At 43.1% G+C, this 9,688-nt stretch overlaps 1 long non-coding RNA gene across 1 annotated transcript; it reads left to right on the forward strand.

Annotated features, from left to right (window-relative positions):
• Window positions 1-220: 220 nt before the first annotated feature.
• On the forward strand, window positions 221-2,735 carry LOC143940216 (uncharacterized). The gene is made up of 2 exons (XR_013263831.1): window positions 221-701; window positions 2,579-2,735. It is a non-coding gene; the product is annotated as an uncharacterized LOC143940216 (long non-coding RNA).
• The last annotated feature ends 6,953 nt before the right edge of the window (window positions 2,736-9,688 follow it).

A 9,688-nucleotide genomic window follows, 5' to 3' on the forward strand; every position in this document is an offset into this window, starting at 1 on the left:
AAGGTGGCTGGAAGGTAAAAAATGTTTAGGTTAAAGTATCCCCACCCCCATGTACTTACCTGAGCCGCATCTCAGTCCAGCGCTGTGCACGAGAGCAGCGTTTCTCCTCTCCACTCCTCTCCCGCACTTACAGGCTTTGCTGAGAGCAGAGGGAACCATTGGTTCCTGCTGCAGTCAGTCAAATCATGTGAGGACAAATTCGGGGGGGGGGGGGGGGGCAGGTCCTCGCCTCACTGTCTGTGTCATTGGACACAGGCAGCGTAACCCGAGATTGAGCCCACAGGTGCACCACCATAGAAAGTAGCTTCCTATGGTGGAACACCAAGAAGAGGAGGAGCCAGGAGTGGTGGTGGGGGGAACCCCTAGAAGAGGAGGATTGGGGCCTCTCTGCAATTCCACTGCACCAAGCAGGTAAGTATAAACCTCTCCTGTTGTTTAAAAAAAGATATTTAAAGTGGAGTTCCACCCATACAAAAAGTGTAGATGTTGACTGTTATTAATCGGACACTTACCAGTCACAGAGTCATTCTTATAGGCTCTCATCTTGATATTTTGCAGGAATGGGGTGTGACCCGGCTAATGTTTCGGTACGATTCTGAAACGTTTGGGAAAGAGCGAGATGCAGCCATCATGAAACTGGCCAAGGAAGCTGGTGTAGAAGTCATTGTGGAGAGCTCTCATACCCTGTATGACTTGGACAAGTAAGTCATGATAATAGTGTGTGTCTCCTTCCATACTGTATCCGTCCAATTAATGAACCTTTAGGGTAAAAGCAGTGGTATCAAGCTCTATTTTATCACATGCTGCATCACAATTATGATCGCCCTTAAAGGGCCAGTTGTATCTGTAAGACTAGATGTCCAGTTCACCCCTCCCCCCCCCCCCATCCATCATCAGAAGTGAGTCTTCTACACTCCTTTTCATCACAGTGCCTCCCCCCCCTCCTTACCTTGTGCTGCTGCCGGGAAGAAGCTGAGGGCGGACTGGGAAGTATAAAGTGCAAGGTCTGGAGGAGGACCAGAAGAGGGCTGGAGTCTGCTGAATGCTGAGGCCAAAGGGCTGTGGCTGTACAAAAGTTCCATCATCCTCTCTGCTGCCCACTGCTGAGACAAGGTGGGGGCATAGACAAGGGGGGTCAAGCGCCACGTTAAATGGCCTGGTTGGCCTAATTCGGCCAGTGGGCTTTGTGTTTGACATGTGCTTTAGGGCTAATTTACAGCACACCTATGCATTGGTGTCAGCACATTGCTTGCCATTCATTTTGAATATCACCCTGATGCACTAAGGCAATGCAAATGCATTGCAGCACTTGGCAATTCACCCTAGTGTGTTGCAGCAAAGATTTTGTGACATGTCCTAAAACTTGGGCATTTCTATGAATGAAAAGCCCATTGAATTTATTGGGCTGCTTTAAAACAAAGTTTTAGGCCACTTTTGCATCTTGGCTTACTGTAGTGTAGTAGGACAGATGGGGGGGGGTGGAAAATCTCTTGTGCATCTGAGGTTTTCTTTGATCTGCTCAGTTCTGTTAGCTTGGTGTGGTAATCAGAGAGGGCAGACGCATAGAGGTCCACTTCCTGGCAGCACTAGGGTTGTCGGTTTGGATCCCCACCACAGCACTACCTGCCTGGAGCTTGCATGTTCTCCCTGTGCCTGCGTGGGTTTCTTCTGGGTACTCCGGTTTCTTCCCATGCTCCAAAGACATGCTGGTAGGTTCCTCTCTAAATTGGCTCTAGTATGAATGTGAGTTAGGGACCTTAGATTGTAAGCTCCTTGATGACAGGGACTGTTGTGAATGTACAATATACAGTATTGAAAAGTGAAAATGGGAGTTTTAAGGTGCAAATTATTCAAATTGAGAACAATATCAATGTCATACGTTTTGTTTAATTGTTAAAAACGTATTATGTTAAAACCAACACATGAAATTCATGTGGTCGTTGTACAAAAGTTTTTCGCCTCTACATGTTTTGCCATAATCATGGCTTCCTCAGGAGCTTTTGCAAGACCTTATGTACAGTATCATTATAAATAAACTAAATTCATTTTTAAGTAAACAATCGAATGAGAACACAATACATATAGAGACCATATGGGTCTACAAATCTACATTTAATACGTTACACAAATACAATTAAAAAAATGTGTGTGTGTGTGTGTGTGTGTGTATGTATGTATATATGTATGTATGTGTGTGTATATATGTATATATGTATATATGTATATATATATATATATATATATATATATATATATATATATATATATATATATAAATTGTGTGTGTAGATCAGCTGATGAATGATCTCTCACCCCAAGTGCAAGCACAGCCCAGAGGACTATTAAGACCCCCAGGCAGCCCGGCAAAGTATACACTTTAGGTTCAGCTGCATTTGCCTAAATTAATTTATTTATTTGATTATTTATGTTTTCGCTTATGTGTTGTAGTAACGCATGTGCTGCAAAATGCTTTATCATAAATCGTGGCCTTCTGCGTGTCCGCAGTCTGTTTGTTTTAAATGGGATTCAGGAAAAATCACTCCCTATTTTTCTTCTTTTTTTTTTTTTCTTACCACAGCTCACTCCAACACGCACTGACATGGGAAAGGAAGTGCAGCTCCATAGGTTGATGCTTTGCTGTCTACGGTCTATGTGGACAGCTTTACCCCAGATGTCTGCATACTTAGTTGCTAAATGTTGTACCTTCATTAAATGTAACCACATTGCTACACTTAGAGGCGCCTCTCTTCTCTTTTATACTTGGTTGTGACATGCCGCTACTTGTATATCAAGACAACGCTCGTTTATCAAGTCAAAATGTATTTAAAAATGTTGCTTGTCTTGCAAAATGCTCTCAAACCAAGGTTTTACTGTATACTAGTTTGAAGATCATAGTGAGGACCCTATAGTGTCCCTATGGGGAAAAACTATACTGATGTTATATAGTTACTTTTTGTGGATGTAGTGAAGACCCTTTTGGAAGGGGCATTGTTGTAAGGTGCACCCAGTGGGTTATTTTACCTTTTACACACTGACCAACATTACATTTGTACAAACTCTAGTAGTTGGCATATTCCTCCACCTGTGAGGACAACCAGCACTTGTAAAACGCCTCTCCTGTCACTCCAGTGCAAAAGCCCAAGTGCTTTCACACCGGAGCGGTGTGCTGGCAGGACACTTAAAGTCCTGCAAGTAGAATCTTTGAGGCGCTTTAGGAGCAGTGTATACACCGCTCTTAATGGCCCTTGCCCATTGAAATCAATGGGCAGCGCCGGCAAAGCGGAGCTTTTAACCCTTTTCGGGGCACTAGCGGGAGTTAAAAGGGCCCTGCTAACAGCCGAAAATCACTGCTAACAATAGCGGCGTATTACCGCCGCAGCGCCTCAGTGTGAAAGTGCCCTAATAGTTTTGCATATTGCAGCAACATCCACACACACTTAGGATCCCAACATTGGAGGTGATTTATTCTTCCAAAGCAAATATACCTTTGTACACTGGTACTGACTAGTATTCTTTTCCCTCAGTTTCTCTTACTCACTCAGCTAATGTGCCCCCAGTGCTGATGGAGAAGAGCAGGGGAGGGACAAAATGTGCAGGGGCCCAACGTCCTCCTTATCAACCAATGACCTCATTGGTTGTTAGGTCACTGGCATCTGGGAGGTTGTAATGCACAATGAAAACCTTTTGGCTTTGTGTAACTAAAAGGCAGGCATAATGGGGCGGCACAGTGGTGTAGTGGTTAGCACTCTCACATAGCAGTAAGAGGTCGCTGGTTCAAATCCCAACCATGACACTACCTGCCTGGAGTTTGCATGTTCTCCCTGTGTCTGCGTGGGTTTCCTCCGGGTACTCCGGTTTCCTCCCACACTCCAAAGACAGGCAGGGAGGTTAATTGGCTTCTGTCCAAAATTGGCCCTAGTATAAGAATGGGGACCTTGGATTGTGGGCTCCTTGAGGGTAGGGACTGATGTGAGTGTGCAATGTACAGGGATGGGGGCAATTGTAGACACTCACTCAGGTTGAACTAGATGGACTGGTGTCTTCATTCAACCTTAATAACTATGAAACTATGAAACTATAATCAACCCTCTTGCTTGTATACAATTTCTTTATTGTACATCATGGGACACAGGGCCTTAAGTAATTACTTAATGGGTTATAGCCTACCATCAGGCATTGACACTGGTAAACCCTAATTAAGGAAGTTTACTCCCTATATATCCCCTCCTCCTTCCAGGAGTACATCAGTTTTTTTGCCAGATCCTAAGGTGTTGCTCACGAGTTAAGAAGTGCTCTGAGGAGCTCTAAGAGGGATCCATGTAGGGTTGCCACCTGTCCAGGATTCACCCGGACAGTTCGGGTTTGGAATCATGCGTCCGGGTTTCAGACTGCCTGAAACCCGGACACATTATTTAGACTGGACTATGGCTTGCGGCAGGGTTTCTGGCTGCAGTAGTCTAAGCTGAGAGTGTCTGTTACACTCTTTTTCACACTGCCCAAAGCCAACACTAACACCCCCCTGCCCCAAACACATACAGACGGGAGAGTAGAGAGGGCACAATCTGCACCTCTTCCCCCCACCCCTACCCCTCTGTGTCTGCCCACACTCCAATCCCTGGCGCTGTGTCTCAGAAAAGGAAAGTTAGGGCTGGAAATTTTAAGTCCAGCAGCCTCAGATACATCTGGATGACAGCTGCTGACTGCCAAGGGGTGAGTGAGCTCACCATCCATCCCTGTGTGTGACTGAATTCTCCCCCCCTTCTCTCTCCTGCCTCTGAGTACACTAAGGCAAATAAGGGTTCTCAGAGCACCCCTTACATCAGTGTTCGCCTTTACACCAGAGGCCACAGTGTTTCCCCTTACATCAGAGTCCTCTCCATACATCAGAGTTCTCAGTGTTCTCCTTTAAATCAGAGTTCCCAGACCATCCCTTATGTCAGAGTCCCCAGAGTTCTCCCTTACATCAGAGTCTGCAGAGTCCCCCCTTACAGTGAAAGGGAACTCAGCGAGTTCAGATGTAAAAGGGAAACTTTGTGGACTCTGATGTAAAGGGGGACTCTTGTTATAAACTTCATATGATTAGAAATGTTATTTAATAGCAAAGTATATGTATAGTTTATACTATAGGAAAGAAATTGCCGTGCGCCACTAAAGTGTTCGGGTTTGACTTAAAGAAAAGGTGGCAACCATAGATCCATGCTGGATTTAAATTCCTTCATAAAAAGAAACCAGATCCATCCAGAAGTGCCACTGAGGCCTAACATGGATGATACCTGGGACCTCGTATCCAAAGCCTGAGGTTTTGCCTGTAATGCCTCTCTTAGTAGGGCTGGACCCCAGGAACCCAGGGCTTAGGTCTTGTTACATTACCTCAAGCTTCCTGATCTGGGGTGCTATGCAAGGCCCAAGGCAGTTGGACCCCGTTTTAACTGACCCAGTCCTTGAAGGTTTGTTAAATGTAACCCGCCGTGATGGGTGAAAGCTGGATTTTCTGTTAAATCAGCACAATCTTACAGCGAGAACAAGGTAAAGTAAGAGAGACTTAGATTTTAAAAACATCTACACATTTCTTTCATTGAAGGAAAAATGTTGTCATGCCTTAAAATCTCCATTAGATGGTCACATACCTTACTCAGTTGTCTTTCACAGTTTGCTCAGTTCCGTGCCTGGCTGTATAGCGTGTGGAAGCAGATTTTTGCAAGATTGGAAAAGCTTCAAAAAAATGTATTTTTTTTCCTTCCCCTGATGGGTCCAGAGGGTTAGGGGGACAGCAGAGCTGTATCCCCCTTTCATTACCCCCCCCCCCCCGGCGTGGGGGAGATGGATGATGCCGCTATTATACCACTGGAAGTTTGTTACTGTGGCTGTATTTTTTACCCAGGTTACTGCAGACTTGTCCTGTAGACAATGCAGAGATGCTTAAAGATCCAACAGATAAGAAGTTGGAATCCCTGCTAAAGTCTGCTTTTTCCATAGCAGGTGCCATCACCCAGCCTGCAGTCACCACGATAGGCGTCTGCCAATCCCTACAGGACCAATTCAAACAGGTTCTTAGAAAGCATCCTACTCAACTAGCTCAAGATTTGGCTGAACTACCTAAGGCATTATGTTTTGCCATAGATGCCATCAAAGACTCTATTCACCAGGCATCTCACTTCACGCTTATGCTTGTACCTATGTGCAGAATCTTGTGGTTGAAAAATTGGTCAGCTGAAACCCCATGTAAAAACTTCCTAGCTGGGTTTGCGACTATTTGGAGAAGACTTGGATAAATATATCAAGACAAGCTGGAATTCCGAGACTTTGCACCATCTCGCTTCCTGAGGTCAAGCATTCCCAAAGATCCAGAGAAAAAACAGTCTCTGTTTCAGCCACTAGACCGATGAACCACTTCAGCCCCGGAAGGTTTTACCCCCTTCCTGACCAGAGCACATTTTACAATTTGGCACTGTGTCACTTTAACTGCTAATTGCGCGGTCATGCAATGCTCTAAACAAAATTTGCATCCTTTTTTTCCCACAAATAGAGCTTTCTTTTGATGGTATTTGATTGCTTCTGTGATTTTATTTTTTATTTTTTGCGATATAAATGGAAAAAGACCAAAAATGTGGAAAAAAAAATAATATTTTCTACATTTTGTTATAAAAAAAACAATAAACTCAATTTTAGTCATACATTTAGGCCAAAATTTATTCAGCCACATGGCAGGGCAGTACAACCCCCCCCCCCCCCAAATGACCCCATTTTGGAAAGTAGACACCCCAAGGAAATTGTTGCGCCCATTGAATATTTAATTTTTTTTTGTCCCAAGTGACTGAATAATGACAAAACAAATTTTACAAAAATGTATCACTAAATTATATATTGCTCACACATGCCATGGTCATATGTGGAATTGCACCCCAAAATACATTTTGCTGCTTGTCACATGTGTGTGACTTTTGGGAGCCTAGTTGCATACGGGGCACGCAAAAACCAATCACCGCCTGCAGGCTTTCTAAGGGTGTAAATTTTTGATTTCACTCCTCATTACCTATCTCAGTTTCGAAGGCCATAAAATGCCAAGATGGCACACAAAAAATGGTCTGCAAAATGCTCACCATACCTCTCATTGGAGTGTCTACTTTCCAAAATGGGGTCATTTGAGGGGGTTTTGAACTATCCTGGCATTTTATGCACAACATTTAGAAGCTTATGTCGCATATCACCCACTCTTCTAACCACTTGAAGACAAAGCCCTTTCTGACACTTTTTGTTTACATGAAAAAAAAAATTTTGCAAGAAAATTACTTTGAACCCCCAAACATTATATATTTTTTAAAGCAAAGGCCCTGCAGATTAAAATGGTGGGTGTTTCATTTTTTTTTTTCACACAGTATTTGCGAAGCGATTTTTCAAACTCTTTTTTTGGGGAATAAACACACTTTTTAAAATTTGAATGTGCTAAAACACACTAAATTGCCCAAATGTTTGATGAAATAAAAAAGATGATCTTTGGCTGAGTACATGGATACGAAACACAACCTGCTTTAAAATTGAGCACAAACGTGCAATGGCGTCAAACTATATACATTTTTAAAAGCCTTTAATAGCCTTTACAGGGTACCACTTTAAATTTACAGGGGAGATCTACTGCTAAAATTACTGCCCTCGATCTGACCTTTGCGGCGATGCCTCGCATGGTGCAATTGCTGTTTACATTTGACGCCACACCGATGCATGCATTTGCGCAAGAGCAGGGGGGGACAGGGGTGTTTTTTTTTTTTTTTTTAAATGGGTTCAATTAGACCCTAGATCTCTCCTCTGCTCTCAAAACATCTGAAAACACCAAGATCGGTGTGATAAAATGCTTTCCCAATTTCCTAATGGCGCTGTTTACATCCGGCGAAATCTAAGTCTAAATCTAGCTTCCTGTTTCTTAGACCATAGAGATGATTGGAGCCATTCTGGTCTCTGATGAGCTCTATAGTCAGCTGGCCGAATCACCAGCTGCATTCTCAGGCTCCCTGTTGGGACAGGAGAGCCAGAGAAAAAACATGGAAGATGGGGGGGGGCATTCCCTCCCACTACTTGTAAAAGCAGTCTAGGGGCTAATTAGTCGCTAGGATTGCTTTTACATGAAAGCCGACCGCTGCCTGAAAAGGATGATACCTAAACCTGCAGGCATCATTCTGGTATAACCACTCAGTCCAGCAACATACCAGTACGTTGCTGGTCCTTGTTGGGCATATATTGTAATCTCTTTTTTTTTCATGCAGCCTGTGGGCTGAACGAAAAAAAAGAGATTGATCGGTGGGTATGCCCACCATTAGAATACCTCCCTTCATCCACCCACTTCTAATGATGGGCATACGTGCACCATTTATATATGCCGAAGCATGGAGGCATCCGCCCCAAAAGTTAGGAGCAAATCGCTCCTCCGCCCCTGCTGCCCCCATGCTTCAGCATATATACTCTTTTTTTTTTTGGTTTAACTGTGGTGGTGAAATCACCTCCTACAGCGCTGGAGTCACGGCTTTATGTATCGTGGGAGCAAACACTTTTGCTGTCAAGATAAATAAATCCGAGCTGCAACTGAATGGCGTGCCTGCTAAGCAAATGATGGTTAACATGCAAATCGCACATATCTACAACCTGTAAATTGCACATATCTACAACATGCAAATCGCACATATCTGCATTCTGTAAATCACATTCTGTAAATCGCACATATCTGCATTCTGTAAATCACACATCTGCATTCTGTAAATCGCACATATCTACAACATACAAATCGCATATATCTAAAATCTGGAAATTGCACATATCTACAACCTGTAAATTGTACATATCTACAACCTGTAAATTGCACATATCTACAACATGCAAATTGCACATATCTACAACCCGCAAATTGCACATATCTACAACCCGTAAATTGCACATATCTACAACATGAAAATCGCACATACCTACAACCTGTATATTGCACATATCTACAACCTTCAAAAGAGATGTGCATTTTGTAAATCACACATCTGCATTCTGTAAATCGCACATATCTACAACATGCAAATTGCACATATCTACAACCTTAAAATCGTAGATTTCTACAACATGCAAATCGCACATATCTACAACATGCAAATCGCAAATATCAACAACATGCAAATCGCACATATCTACAGCATGCAAATCGCACATAATGATGGGCATACGTGCACCATTTATATATGACGAAGCATGGGGGCATCCGCCCCAAAAGTTAGGAGCAAATCGCTCCTCCGCATCTGCTGCCCCCATGCTTTGGCATATATGCTCTTTTTTGTTGTTGTTTAACTGTGGTGGTGAAATCACCTCCTACAGCGCTGGAGTCACGGCTTTATGTTTTGTGGGAGCAAACGCTGTTGCTGTCAAGATAGAGAAATCCTCGCTGCAACTGAATGGCGTACCTGCTAAGCAAATGATGGTTAACAATAAAACAAAGTAATATTACATTATAACAGTAAGACATATACCTGCAAAGCAAATACAATAAAAAAATTAATAAAAAACATTGTTAACTCAATCTGTGCCTTAAATATATATATGCAAAAGCAATTTGTAACCTGCAACCTGTAAATCACACATATCTACAACATGCAAATCGCACATATCTACAACCTGTAAATCGCACATATCTACAACATGCAAATTGCATATAACTACA

Source organism: Lithobates pipiens, unplaced genomic scaffold, assembly GCF_037356315.1.
Source record: "Lithobates pipiens isolate NorthernLeopardFrog02 unplaced genomic scaffold, aLitPip1_a1.2 Scaffold_10, whole genome shotgun sequence".
NCBI classification, from domain to species: domain Eukaryota; kingdom Metazoa; phylum Chordata; class Amphibia; order Anura; family Ranidae; genus Lithobates; species Lithobates pipiens.